Raw genomic sequence first — 15,786 nt, 5'->3', positions numbered from 1 at the left:
AGAACCATTTTGCCTAGGGGGATCCAGCTAATAGTTCCGGGTAGAAGTACACTTCGCTTAGGTTGTTTTAATATAGCTTAACTCAGGTAGAACCCTTTCGCCTAGGGGGATCCAACTCATATTTCCGAGCAAAAGTACTCTTCGCTCAGGGTGTTTTACGCAGCTTAACTCAGGTATAACCATTTTACCTAGGGGGATCCAGCTCATAGTTCCGGGTAGAAGTACTCTTCGCTCAGGGTGTTTTACGTAGCTTAACTCAGGTAGAACCATTTCGCCTAGGGGTATCCAGCTCATTGTTCCGGGTAGAAGTAATCCTCGCTCAGGTTATTTTAAGTAGCTTAACTCAAGTAGAATCTTTTCGCCTAGGGGGATCCAACTCATATTGTCGGGTAGAAGTACTCTTCGCTCAGGTTGTTTTCATAGCTTAACACAGGTAGAAACTTTTCGCCTAGAGGGATTCAACACTTTATCAATAATACAAGGCTCCAATCCCCAGTTACATTTCTTCCTGGTAATACAGGGTGCTAACCCCCAATTACGTTTCCCTTCAATAATACAGGGTACTATCCTCTAATTACATTCCCTTTGGTAACACCGAGTACTACCCCATGGTGGCATATCTTTACATAGTAGTTTATACTATTGTCTTTGTCTTTCTTTCAGTGAATTAGATAATTTAAAGTTTTCTCTAATAACTCACAAAATTTTCCTAGTGCCAGACCGGGGCAGAAAAAATTTGTCCATTTTGTTCGTTTTTGATGGCTTTGCAGGACCCTGCCGTAAAGCACATATTGTAGAGTTTAAAGCTGGCAATTTCAGTTCTCATCAAAAGAAAGAAGATTGTTGATCATAAGATAGTTGGAATTAGTTTCGATGAGGTGTCAACAACTCGGCTTCTCAAGATTCATCTTTTCAAGTTCTGAGCAGAAAATCAAGCAATCGAGAATGAGCCATAATCTTTTCTTCAAAAAAAGGCATCAAGATCCAATCTAAGGTCAACACAAGCGAGCATGTCAAGAATCAAGATTTGACTCCAAAAGACACATAGATAGGAATTTTGTACTCTTAGTTTGCAGACAAATGTAGCGCTCTCCTCTATTTCTTTTGATGTAAGAAGCGAGTAACAGTAACAGCAACAACAACAACAACAGCAACAGTCTTAACTCCAGTTTCTGGTAGTCCCAGCTACCAAAAACTTTTTAGAACTACACAGACCTGATTTCTTTATAGCCAAGGATATGTAGGCAACCTTAGAAGCAAAGTTCGGTCACTTTTTTTAAAAAATGCTTTCATTGGAGTGATATGTGAGCAAAAATTAGTCATGACGTTCACTTTTCTTTGCACGAAAACTCTTCATGTTCTCGAGCAAAGAGGGGCAGCTGTGAATACCTAATTTTTTCATGCTTTTAATTCTCCTAGAATACTAGTATTTGGATGATTTTTAGTTATTTGTGCATTTTTTATATTGCATTCCTTTATTAAAAATACCAAAAATATTTTTACCTTTTATTTGTATATTTTAGTTTGCATCTTTAAATTATATATTCCAAAAAGATTTTTCTTTCTACTTGTATATTTTCTTTAAGACTAAATAAGATAATTAGGGGGTAGGTGATTGGGCTAGTTATTTTAATTGAAATTGAGACAAAATTGGCCCAACACTAGAAGCCCAAAGAGCCCAGATCCGGTCCCAAATGGGGCTGCCATAGGAGGGTCAAAATGACGTAGTTTTATATAAAAACTACGTCGTTTTGGTTAAGTGACAGAGATTTAATCTCATCCATTCATAGCCCCTTGATCCAACGGTCCAAATTTGATCTTCATTCTTAGTATTTAACACCTAAAGAAGCCAAAATTTGCCCTCATTTTGCCCTATTATCTATTTCACTCCTCTATTTTCTCTCTCCTCTATCACAAGAACCACCCGCCGCCCGCCGCCCCTATTCCGCTGCCGGAGATCGTCACCGCCGGCGGACGACCTCCAATCGGCCCCATTTTTTCACCATCTCTTTGTCTCTTCCTCCTCTTTCCATATCCAAATCCCAAATCCCCAAAATCCTCACCAAACTCCACAAATATAGCAAAATCCGAAACCTTAGCCGCCCAATTTTTTCTTCTTTTTCTCAAATTAGTGACATACCAATCATCCCCACCACACAAGCCTCATATATTCGTGCATATCTCTAGGAAATATACACTTCCCCTTTAATTTAACCCCCAAAATCCGTTCCGCAATCACTGTCACCATCCCACTACCGACGTCCAATCACCGTTGCTCCACCACCCAAACGACCCCTGAAACTCTTCTTTTGTGCGTAAATATGACCCCCCCCCCACTATTTTCTCTTTGGCATGATTTGGAATTAACCCCGATAATGCCGAAAGTTGTGTTTCCCAGAACATGCCATTGAGAAAATAGTGCTCAGGCGGTCAATTTGTTGCGGTTTGCATCACCCTTGAGATTTGAGGAGAGTCGGCTTGGTTCGTTTGGTACAACCCCTAACTCTTTTTATTTTTTCTTTTAGTTTCTGAATTTTTGCTTTTTGTTTGTTCGTTTTGATCGATAGTGTGATTGATGATTAGTCGTCTCTGTTTAGCCTAGTTGTTTATTAATTTTTCATCGACCAAATTGATCTTATTGTCGCTGAATCGTCGTTTAGTTAGTCGTTGTTTAAGTTAATATTAATCGTTGTTCGATAGCTTATCAATGTTCATTTAAGTTGTATTTTAGGTAGTGTTTCCTTATTACAATCGTCTACTATTTAGTTCCCATAAATCGATTGGCTTTAGTTTAGTTTGTTTGAATATTTAGTTCAATTACATTTTAAGTCTTGTTTTGTTTAGTTAGTTCATAGTTGGTTTGAGTTTAAGTATATAAGCTAAATTTCAGTCATGTGTTGAAAAAAGGTTGAATACTTGAGTATAGGGACATAGTTGATCACTTTTTACTGTTCAAAGACTTTTTGAGTACTAAATTCCAAAATGTCTGTCATTGTTTGATCAAAAAAACTGTGTCTTGGACAGATTTTTAACCAAAAATCTATCATTTGAATAGTTTGGACAGATTTTTGGTAAAGATTATGTCCAAAGAACAGATTTTCATAATGAAATCATGTCCCTCCTCTCCTATAAAGAGGAGGTCTTTCTTTCAATTAAGGGGGAGTAGTTTTTGAACATCCTGAAGACACAAGAAGAAAAATAGAAAAAGTGATAACTTGAACATCCTTCACACTCTAAGAAAAAGACAAAACTTTGAGAAAAATCTGCAGCTGAACATCGTAAAGTGAGCTGAAAAACTGAAAGTTTGTGAGTTCTTTCTTCCTTTCCTAAGTCGGTGAGTTTTTGGTTTGAGTTTCTGGTTCGTATCGAGTTTAAAAGATTGATGTTGTTTGGACTGTTCTGTTGTTGTTTCTCTTTTGCTGTCGAAAGTTTGTTGTGCTCGTTGGTTGGCTTTTTTCCAGAGTTCCATATTTGCTGTATTTTGATTTTTTGCCATTCAGGTAACTTTTAAATCTATTGTAATGCAGATTCTCGATGTCAAATGTTGAAGGTGCCAGCCTGCCTTTATTATTTGAGCATGCTTGTTGTGACTTAATGAAGAAATGAGTGTTTGAATGACGCGTGCATATTTCCGGTGTACAAAATCTAGAATACCTTAGTTAATACTTTAACTTCTCTTTATATTTGGGGTGAAATAATATTCTGTTAGTCTACTAGTTGCCTTAAAATATATTGTATCACAAGGTTTTGGACTGTTATAGAGTTGGTCTCTTAAGATTATCCTTTTTGCTATCCATGTTTATGTGCAAGTAGAGAATTGCATATAGTAATAAAAGAACTGATTTTCGAATGCAACTAAATTGTGGATGCATCTTTTGTTTATCTGTTCTAGTTTAAAAAAAAAAACTTTTGCCATGTTAGTTATATTATTTGTTGTTTTTTTTTTTTTCTATTCTTACATTGCTATATTGGATTACAATGTGGATGCCATGAATTTTCTTTAGTTTGTCATATGCTTTGGTAGTAATTGATAAGTTAATCTTTTTTTTATCTCCTCCATTTTTTATAATGCCAAAACAGAGAATTTTTTCCCTTTAATCCTTGTTAACTTGTCAAAAGAATAAAATATTATTAGAATGGTGGAGTTAAGTAAGGAATTGGGGCATTTCTAATTCGACGTGTGTGTATGCTTGGAGGAATTGGAAAAAAGGTTATGTAATTGTTAATGGGCTGTATAGTTACGAGAATAATTGAAAAATCTACTGGGCCCAAGAAATCGTGTAGTAAAGTTGATAACGCACATTTTCTTTTTTTGAATAAATTGTTGGCCCGCTAATACAATAATAGGTTAGTTCACTAGTTGGCCCAAATTTACCACAAGCTAGGGCCTAACTTTCAGGGAGAAATTCAAAAATAGCTAGATTTATAACTGGTCGTTCAAAAATAGTCCAGTTTTAAAAGTAATCGAAATTTAGCCACTTTTTATGTAAAGATAAATCTGAGCGAAAATATTGTTCAAAACCCGGAAAATACGCCAGTATATTGTACTGGAGTTCCAGCATAAGTATGCTTGAACTCCAGCATATTATACTAGAGTTCCAGGATAAGCATGCTGGAACTCCAGCATAAGTACACTAGAACTCCAGCATGATATACCGGTGTTCCAGCAAATATAATTGTCCAGTATAATATACTGGAGTTTGGAGCTCCGGTGCTCCAGTCACCAGTATATTATACTGGAGCGAGCAAAGTATACCGGTCCAGCATAATATGCTGGAGTTCATATACAGGTGCATCGAACTCCAGTATATTATGCTGGACCGGTCTATATTGCATCAAAATAGTGGCTATTTTTCATTGACCTCGTAAACGTTGGCTATTTTTGAATGACCAATCCGAAAAGTGGCTATACCGTGCTATTTTTACCTAACTTTCATGTACATAGTTTCTTTTGCCAATTAACAATCAGATTTTTCTTTTTATAATTAAATAACTTTATAACTTAGTCTTTTTGACAATTAATTTAAACGCTAGGCAATTAGTAGGTACGCTTTTAGCCCTTTTTATTCACGGACTCGCTCGTGTAGCGTGATGTTTAACTTTTATTAAATTAGTTCAATGATCTCAATAGCTTAATTAATTCTTAATTAATCCCTTGCTATAATCGTGGATTCGCTTGCGTTAGCGCGATAGTTGACATTTAATAAATTTCAAAAAAAAAAATTAAATTTTTTTTCTTTCTCTTAAATGTAATAATGTGTTAATAATTTTTTGTCATGATTGCGGATTCACTTGCGTAGCGCTATTATGACTAAATCAATAAATTTCGTCTTGATCACGCATTCGCCTGCGTAGTGTGATTATGACATCTTATTACCCAAATATTTTTTAATAATTCTAACAATCAAGAGATTAAAAGCGGATAGGTAAAACATGAAAATCATGTAAATCACAGTTTGTCCAAAGTTAATTTAAGCCAAGTTTTAAGTCAATAAAGCGACTGTGTTAGAACCACGGGGCTCGGGGAATGCCTTGCACCTTCTCCTCGGTTAACAGAATTCCTTACCCAAACTTTATTTTTACGGACCGATAAAAAAATATAGGCAACCTTCCTTTGAATAGGGATTCAAATAAATGGTGACTTGGAACACCGAAAAATTTAATTCCAAGTGGTGACTCTATAAATAAAATAATTCCTACTCAAATTTGTCAAACCCACAAACTCATAACACACATTATATCATTTGGGGTAGGAAAGGGGTGTGACACAAAGTCAACTTTGGAAGAAAAAAAAAAGTTAATTCTTTTTAACTTCGATAGCAAACACGTTAACCTCGGCGTGCAACAGCGATGATTTTGAAATTTGGAGTAGTTTTTCAAAGAAAGAAGGATATTCCTGTGTATGCACATATTGGTGACGTAGGAGTATTTCCAGTCCCACTCTATTAGCTCCTCATGGTTCGTCGCTGCAGATGGAAAGCAAACAATTTTGACGAAACCCAACAAATGATCAACTCACCATTTAAGATTCCAATGGGTTTTACGTCCCCTGGATACCCATAAATATTCAGCTCATAAGTCATATCAAGAATTATCGTCTCCCTTCGGCTCCACGTATAATGATCATCTCCTAAAATCCATGTATCCATTGACGTCTTACCATCACTGAAAATTGAAAACTTGCAGAAGGAGACATGGCCTTCCATTTCAAAGAGGTGCATCTGTCTATATCCTCCGTGTAAAATCTGGATTTTACATATTCCTCGCGGATGAGATATCACATCAAATTCCTCATTTTTTATGTCAAATATAATGATTGACAGTTCGCAAGTATGATAATAACCATTATAAAAAGATCCATTCATCCAATAAATAGTATCCTTTTTAACTATATGAGATCCTCGATCCGAAGGAAATATTAAAGAATACATATTATTACACAACTTCATGTTTAACAGAAAAAGAATCACCTTGATACTAAACCAGATCGAGCCTGGTCGTAGATCAGCCCTCAGGTCTTCTTTCGAAATTATCGAACATGATGACTTGTCGGCTTGAGGCTTCTTTTCTTTTCAAGCTGAGTAGAAAGTCTTCTAGGCTTTTCGCTTTTAGAATCCTCTTACAATCTTTCCAGCCTACCTGTATCAGAATTCAGATTATTGGACACCAATAAGTCAAGCCTAAGCATATTGAATTCTATAACTACCCATAGGAGATACTAATATTCCTTGGTGACTGGATGAGAAAAGAATGCACGAATTTTACCACATGGGATAGCAAAGGTATGTTGACAGGGTTGACAATATTATAGGACAATAACCTTTGGTCGCAGTTTTGTTTGTGATTAAAGAAGAGCAAGCCATGGTGCGAAAACTCGAGTTTAGGACAATTGTAATAGTACTTGTTAGCACCACACAGTTTTGATTTCACTCGAATCTTTTTATTAGTACTCCCACCGTTTGTGAGCCTGTTTGACTGGGCACGGAGTTTAAGAAAAAGTGAAGACTTTTAAAATTTGTGGTCCTAAACAAGTCAAAAAGGTGCCAGAGCATTTGTGTGATTATAAAAGCTTCTCATTAAGGGTAGAATTGTAAGTTTAAGCTAAATTGTTACCAAATTTAGAAAGAGGTCATTTTTTTTGGATCGTACCAAAAAGGAAAGAGGTTCACATAAACTGGAATAGAGGAAGTAGTAATTATTTTTTGATGCTTTTCGTCCCATTCCCCGAGAAATAGTAGATTCTTTGGAACTTTTTCGAATGATATCTCTTGGAATACCAAAATAGGAGCAGGGCCATGGTTCAGATACAAGTCATTGAAATGTGGTGTTGATATTAAAAAGTTCCAATACCTGCAGATAAGTTGGCAACGGATTAGGTCTTAGATCTGCTGGAAGTCTGCTTAGAATATCCATCCATATGTCATCTGGAAGAGGTTTACAACGCTCAGTTGGAATATAAGACAAGCAAGAATGAACCATTATTAAACTGTTTGATTTAGGTTTTTTGGTGATAGGAAAGATAAGTACTACATTGGTAACCAGAAAGAGGCAATATATATGGAAAAAATATAGCGCTTTTGGTCTCTTGGATCCATAGAACGGACTAAGTAGTCAAGTACTAGAACTCTTAACTCTATCTTATATTAATCTCATAGTTATCTTGTACTCTAATGTATATAAAATCTGTACTTATCTCAAGAAGTTGATGTACTTATCTTATTTTTGTACTTCTCAGTTCTCACTGTAAATAGACGCAACTCAAGTTATGAGATTATGTAGTTTCTTTTTTCTAAACTAACTTACGCAATTAAATTTTATTAAACAAAATATTGAACATTTGACGACACATGATGTTCTTTTATCATTAAAAAAACCAACTTGTTACGGAATTTCCAGCGCTTCCTTGAAAAACACATGAAACTGTTTGATCTAATTTCCGAAGAGAAGGAAAAGGCAATGGACAAACTCTAGCAATATGGGACAAGCGGAATGACAATAAAGTGGTTCATAATAAAAAAAAAATTCAAATAGGTTTTTGAAGAATTAACCCAAAAAGCCGTCCACCTAATCTCTTAAACTAAAAATAACCGATGGATATATAATATATGTATAATTTATATATAGTATATGTATAACTATGTATAATCAATATATATTCTATGTATACCGGCCAGAGAAAATAATCATTGAATCTGGCCGGCTATTTGTATAACAATCCGGTAAAGCTATCCAAGTCTCTACTAGGCCAAAAGCCCATGAAGAATTTCAGCGGCCCATGATATTTGACGACCTATAGCTGGAATTGATTCGAGTATTATTCGTAAGGAATTTTTACAGTAAAAATAGCACGGTATAGTCAGTTTTCGGACTGGTCATTCAAAAATAGCCGGTGTTTACGAAGTCAATGAGAAATAGTCACTATTTTACTGTAACAGAGAGCGGTCCAGCATAATATACTGGAGTTCGATGCACTTGTGTATGAACTCCAGCATATTATGCTGGACCGGTATACTTTGCTGACTCCAGTATAATATACTGAAGACTGGAGCATCGGTCTGGGGTTCCAGCATACTTATCCTGGAACTTCAGTATAACATACTGGCGGATTTTCTTGGTTTTGAACAGTATTTTCGCTCAGATTTATCTTTATATGAAAAGTGGCTAGATTTCGATTACTTTTGAAACTGACATATTTTTGAACGACCAGTTGTAAATCTGGCTATTTTTGAATTTCGCTTTATTTTTAAACAGTATTCTCATAAATGATAGCAATCTTTGTTTATTCCAAAAATGACATATTTTTTTTACCTTTTTAGCACTTTCACTTTGGTAAGTTCATTAACTAAGGGATTCCTCTCCATCAATACATTTCTACTACATTTTCTTTTCCCTCTCTCTCTTCCATAATTTTTTTTCTATTCCATAAATAATACTTACCTAAATATATCAAAGATTCTGAAAGAAGAATACCTCAAAAATAAGTCCCTCTTTAAAGAGGTTGCACAATGAGAATTTTAGTATTTTATTTTCTTTAAGTTTTAAACTTTTTAGTTGTATAACTTTATTGTTACTCAAAATATACCTTTAATATATTTCAAGTATGTTATATGTGTGATAATTTATAATGTAAATATACCATCAATATGCCATATATATTTTTTTTTCCCATAAATAATACTTACCCAAATATATCAAAGATTCTAAAAAAAGAATATCTCAAAAATAAGTCCCTCTTTAAAGAGGTTGCACAATGGGAATTTTAGTATTTTATTTTCTTTAAGTTTTAAACTTTTTTGTTGTATAATTTTATTTTTACTCAAAATATACCTTTAATATATTTTAATATATTTCAAGTATACTATATGTGTGATAATTTATAATGTAAATATTCCATTAATATGCCATATATATTCTTTATATGTATTTTATACAACATATATAAATTATATATATATACATCATAATACATGTAAACAAACAAAATATACCATACATAATCTTTAAAGTTGGGTATTTTATACTTTATATATACCATTATTATATAATTTGTCACATATATCATTGTAATAGAAAATATATAAGAACTACCGGTCAAAGTTATAGCATATTAAAATAATATGTTATTATCCAGATTTAAACTCCAGAGAAGGAAACGAAAAGAAGAATTTTGCATATACAAAAAGAAAATAAGAAGAAAGGCATTAGAAAAGGGAAGACAAAAAAGAATGGAAGGACTGGATCAGTTACAGAAGATAAAAAATCGGAGCAAAAAAATAGGAACAATTGCTATAGTTTTGCAATGGGGTTGATTCTTGTCCGGCTGAATTTTAGGAGCATTTATTTGAAAGGTATTATGATATGTTAATATTTAGGTGCCGTAAATGTAATTAACTAATGTTGCTATCGTTTTGCAAATTTTCTTTAAAAATTGCCTAGTTATGTTTTTTTCTCTATTCGTAACAATAATTACTAAGTTTTGACTTTAACATTTGGATGTTCACAAACATATGCTAATGTGATATAAACAAGGATTGTTATACAAATAGGAAGGTAGAATCAATGTTCATTTTCTCTAACCGGTCACTATTTATACACAATTATACATATTTTATACATTCGCCGGTTATCTTTACTTTAAAAGATTAGGTGGACGGCTATTTACATCAATCTTAATTAGTAATGATGTCATATTAAACTAAAATAGAATAAATACTACTCCTATTAAATATCAAACTGCGTAACAAAAAATTGGAAGCTGCATTGTGTTAGCAAGTTTGTCGCTGAAGTGAAAAAAAGAAAAGTTAAAGAACAGCCCATTCCCTAGAGGAAAAAATGGCTATTGCAAATACGATGTTTTGGTCTCCTTAGGAACTTTATTTTTGCGTTGGTCAGTTTTTCCTCGATGCGTTAATATAATTTTTAACCGGAGGCGGATCTAGAATTTCTGAAGGGTGGGTTCACCATTACTTTTAACGAAAAAATTAAACAAAAAAGTTGGTAGGGGATTCAATCCCATGACCTTAAGGCAATTGGATATAAGAGACGAAAACCAATGCAGCACTTCATATCTTTTGACCATGTGTTCCATCAAATATATATATATATATATATATCTATTTTTGTCAAATTATGTACATTATATCTATACTTTAACCCCAGGACCACGGGTTCACATGACTGTTTTTAACTAGATCGATTGTAGGAGAATTTATGTATATTGAAGTTAAATAAACAAAAACATAAACTTAATCTAACACCAGAATAATCATCAAATAACACAAAAGGAAGAGGATGCTAAACTGTTGGGCTCGCATCTCTTAATTATTGGGGTATTATCACTTTTACCTCGTGCCAGAAATTATTTAAATTGGGTAGCCGAAAAAGTATATAAAACGTGTATAATTTTTGTATATAACATACAAAATGTATATATATACAAATCTTATACATTATTTCGATTATTATTTTTACAGAGACTATACAGTGTTATTTTTTCATAATTATTGTTAACTACGTCATTAAGGAGTTCATCTGTGTGTTCCTATCCTATTTGTCGTACAACCAAATTTATTAATGGGGGACAATACAACAAAGTTAATCCTAAACTTTTATTTGATTCTGTGGTTAAATCATGTAAAGTTGACTATGCTCCACTAATCAACTTTGGTGCAATTTGACTAATTAATCAAGTCTCATCATAAATTAATGGGATTGTGATAGTATCATTGGCCCAAGCATATTATTGATTATCACTCAAATCACCTCTATAATTAGCATTTGCTTAAGCAAATATTGATTCCATCTTCTAAGCCACATTATTAATTGAAACACTAGTTTTTTCTTCTTTTGGCCATTACGGTATGTTACAACATATACCTTTTAATTGAATAAAATTCGCAAACTACACATCCACTTCAAGCAAATTGACAAATGAAAAAGGACTTCTCATGCATTTAAGGACAACAACTTTTAATTAACATATCGAATACAATCTTAATTTGTGCTACTTCATTCTTTTTCTTCTTAGTAAAATTAGACACTTTCATTTCATTTCCAATTTCACAGAGCAAATGATCAGTTGTCATTCCGTTGATACCGTCAAAGTAAAATATAACTTTTTACACATTTTATATTCTTGATAATCAACCAAAAACATTCAAGAATCGTTTGTTATTTTGCTTTCTGACAGTATTTTCACATTAGTTTAACTAAAACATGAAAATCTCTCTTTTCTTCCCCTGAAATATAAAAGAACCCGATACCAAAAATATAATAATCAGATGATAAAAGGCTTACACAAAGCAAATTGTCTAATTTCAATTTTTCCTCTTTGTGATTCGTTAGATATACGTAAATGAGTTGAACATAATAATTAAGTAAAAAAAAAAAAGAAATTTTCTCTAATGGCTAAAGTCTTTAGGATGAAATAGTTATATCGTCAACCCACTCTATAACAACATATTTAATAGTCATTCACTCAGGGGCGATCCGACCAATTTTGTGGCCTAAAGCCAAACGTTATGATGGGCCTTAATTTTTTAATTTCTTTTTATTATTTATCTGAAATCTTTTTTTTTTTTTTTAGCTTTTCTTAGATACAAAGTTATAATTCACTATAAAATCGAAATTTTCCTCAGAACAGATTTTTGCCTATAACAGCAACAACCATATTTGTAGTAGAACGTTCTTTGTAAAATTACTCCTCTATAACAGCCATATAGAATCACATACTAATAATAGTTTTAAAAATATGCACACAATCTTTTTCATTAAACAAAGTTTCTATATTGCATAAGATATAAGATTTGAAGACTTTTAGGATATCTTTTCCATTGGACAAATTTCAAAAAATATTTAGATAGAAAATTTAATTGTTAAGCTCTTAAATTGTCTCCAAGGAAAAACTAATGGATACCTTCTTGTTGAAAATTTGGATACGAGTCTTATCCAATTCAAGCATTATATCGCTAGTAAGAGAATAAATCTACAAAACAAGCTATAATTACAAAATTTTTCCATCTATCTTGAAAGAATTTATTTTTCTAGGTTGCTCTAACATTTCTGCCTTAGAGTTTAAATCTTTATACATTTAGTTATGAATTTATTAACAATATATTAACTTTCTTCAATATTTAACTAGTGAAATATGCATATCTTTGAGATTTTAAATTTGAATAATTTTCTTATCTTTTATATGTAATATTAAAAAAGAAAAAATAATTGATTTTTGAATAATTTTTATCTATAACAGCCAAAAAAATATTTAAACGTCAAATATTGTTATAAGTGTATAACAATCATTCACTATCAAAGCCAAAAAAATATCAAAGCAAACAATCTATTATAGAGGGAATTAACTATACATGTTAATATAATATCAAAGAAAGTTGAGATATTAGGACCAATCTTCATCACCACATATTATAAAAAATAATCTCTACGTGCTTTGCTCATAAAAAAATATGGGCAAGTTACATATTTGGCATGTTAGCCAAAAATAATTATATCTGCTATTTAAATATATAAAATACATGTATTATATAGTCAAACCTCTCTATATAATATCTATTTACTATAAAAGCCAAGGTTTTCTCGGAACCGATTTTTATGTTATGTTATAATATATGTCCTCTATAACAACACTTCACTATAGTAGCCAAAAAAATTCGGAACAAACGAAGCTGTCATAGAGAGGTTTGATTGTATATTTAATATATAAAAATAAATATTTTGCTTGTTATTATTTTGAGAGTGACTATACTATATAGTTTTCTGTAACGACCCGACCGGTCGTTTTGAGCATTTACACTTCGCTCTCTAGTTCTTGGGCATGACTAGCCCCATATGATATATTACGACTTATGTAAATCATCGGTTTTGGTTTTCTGGTTAATCAGAATAGATATGGAAGAATAATTCTCAGCTTGAAGCTTTAAATTTGAAAGGTTTGACTCAGTCTTGACTTTTTAGTATTCGATCTCGAATTTGGATTTTTATAATTTGGTTAGCTCCGTCGGGTGATTTTGGACTTAGGAGCGTGTTCCGAAGGTAAATTGGAGGTCTGTGGTAGAATTTGGCTTGAATTGGCGAAATTGGAAATTTGTCGTTTTCCGGTCGGCAATGAAAATCTTGATATCGGGGTTGGAATGAAATTTCAAAAATTGGAGTAGGTCTGTGGTGTCATTTGTGATTTGTGTATAAAATTTCAGGTCATTCGGATGAGGTTTTGGCATCGTTTGCGGAATTCGAAAGGTTGGAAATCCTTAGGCTTGAATCCGGGTGTGATTTGGTGTTTGATGTTGTTTTGAGTGTTCCGAAGGTTGGAATGAGTTTGAAAGGTGATATGTGACTTGTTGGCCAGTTTGGTTGAGGTCCCGAGGGCCTCGGGATGGATTTGAGTCGATTATGGGAAAGTTTGGCTTTGAGTGTTGCTGCAGATTTTGATTCTTCTGTCATTTCCGCACCTGTGGATTGGGGACCGTAGGTACGAGGACGCAGATGCGGTAAGGAGATCGCATGTGCGTGTTCCGTCCATCAGGAGAAGAACCACAGATGCGGTTATTTTGACGCATCTGCGGCACCGCAGGTACGGTTTATGGGCGCAGATGCGGTTCGGGTTCTTTGAGTGATTTTTTGTAGATGTGCACCTGGGACCGCAGGTGCGAGGTAATATTTGCGGGTGCGGAATCCCTGGGGCAGAAAGTATATAAGCTCTCCTTCGTGAATTTTGGTCATTCTTTCACTATTTTTGGTCGATTTTGGAGCTCCAAGTAGTGATTTCAAGGGGGAATCAAGTGTTTTCAGTGAGGTAAGCTACTTGGACCTTGTATCTTTTGTTTATGGCAATTATTTCCTTACTTAATCATGATATTAGTGGAAAAATTTGAGAAGAAATTGGGAGATTAGGGTTTGAAGTTGGAGAGTTTAAATTGGGGATTTGAGGGGCCATTTAAGGTCCGATTTCGATGAGTTTGGTAAGTATAATCTCGGGAGTGAAAGGAGTTTCTAGTTTTGCAATTTTTGTTGGATTTCGAGACATGGGTCCGGGGGCCAGGTTTGAGCAAATTCGGGATTTTGGGTCTAATTTAATAATTTTCGTGTGGGTCTTGTTCCTTTGGCATGTATTGATGATATGATTCTGATTTTGGATAGATTCGAGGCGATTTGAGGCTGAGTCGAGAGACAAGAGCATCGCGGTGTAGATTTTCTTCCGGTTTGAGGTAAGTAATGATTGTAAATCTTGTCCTGAGGGTATAAAACCCGAGATTTCATATCGTTTCAATACTTTGACGTGACACACAGTCTAGACGATGAACGTGGGGCATGCACCGTTGGGAATTGTGACTTGGTCCGCCCATACGATTATTAAGTCACGTATTTGATTGAAAACTATTTGATACTATTGTATTTTGGAAAATATTACTATGTTTTGGGCTGAATGCCATATTTGGGCTTCGTGCCAACTATTTGGACCCTTAGGGGCTTTTTACTTGTTACATCTTGCGTTTTCGTACGTTAAAAGTTTCGTCTTCAGTTAATTGACGCAGACTCGGGGATGAGCTCATTTTGACGTTAACATATTTACGTTATTTATAACAAGCGATAAATAAGTGTCCTGAAGGATAAATGATACATGAATTAAGGAAAATGCATTTCGTTGAAAATGACCAATTTGGGATAAAATACGGGTCGAGCGATAATACCCGATAATTATGAACTAGTACCATGCAAGGTACCATATGACCACGGTAGTATAATGTATAAAGTATATTAAAAATGAGTAGTATTTTTAGGTAATATATATATATATATATATATATATATATATTAAAAATAAGTAGAATTTTAAGTAATTTGGGGCAATTTTTAAATTCTGCGAGTAATTGATTAATTATCGGATAACGAGACACTACCCAGTTAACTAATAAGTGGGTAAAAATTAATAATCTCCACCCGCCCCACATGGCAATAGGCCACTATTCAAATATATGACTAATTGGTCATATATGCTTAGTGGCAGAAAAACGTGTAATTCATTTAGTCATATTAATCATACATATGCTTACTAAAGACTTTAAGAAAAGCTTGGTCTTTAGTCATTTAGTCATATATGCTTAGTTCATGTAGACAGAATGCATTTTTAAGTCTTGGTAAATTCAACACTCCAAGCAAAGACGCTAAGTTTCCAAAACTTTCCAACGAAGTTCTTGCAATCGATTATAACGAGAATCGTTTAGAACCGTAGCAATATAAAATTTTGAGGTTCAAAGGGGTACTGTGCAATCT

At 33.6% G+C, this 15,786-nt stretch overlaps 1 long non-coding RNA gene across 2 annotated transcripts; it reads right to left on the bottom strand.

The window, feature by feature from the left end:
• Window positions 1-5,685: 5,685 nt before the first annotated feature.
• Window positions 5,686-7,585, bottom strand: LOC104211614 (uncharacterized). 2 transcript variants are annotated; one of them, XR_707186.2, is made up of 3 exons: window positions 7,351-7,585; window positions 6,471-6,639; window positions 5,686-6,245 (listed from the first exon to the last, which is right to left on the bottom strand). It is a non-coding gene; the product is annotated as an uncharacterized lncRNA (long non-coding RNA). The 2 variants fall into 2 exon arrangements; XR_707185.2 differs by having other exon boundaries at window positions 5,686-6,639.
• Between the last annotated feature and the right edge of the window lie 8,201 nt (window positions 7,586-15,786).

This window comes from Nicotiana sylvestris, chromosome 1 (assembly GCF_000393655.2).
Source record: "Nicotiana sylvestris chromosome 1, ASM39365v2, whole genome shotgun sequence".
NCBI lineage: Eukaryota > Viridiplantae > Streptophyta > Magnoliopsida > Solanales > Solanaceae > Nicotiana > Nicotiana sylvestris.
Note: the sequence above shows the minus strand (reverse complement) of the source record. Positions and strands in the feature narration are given on the sequence as shown.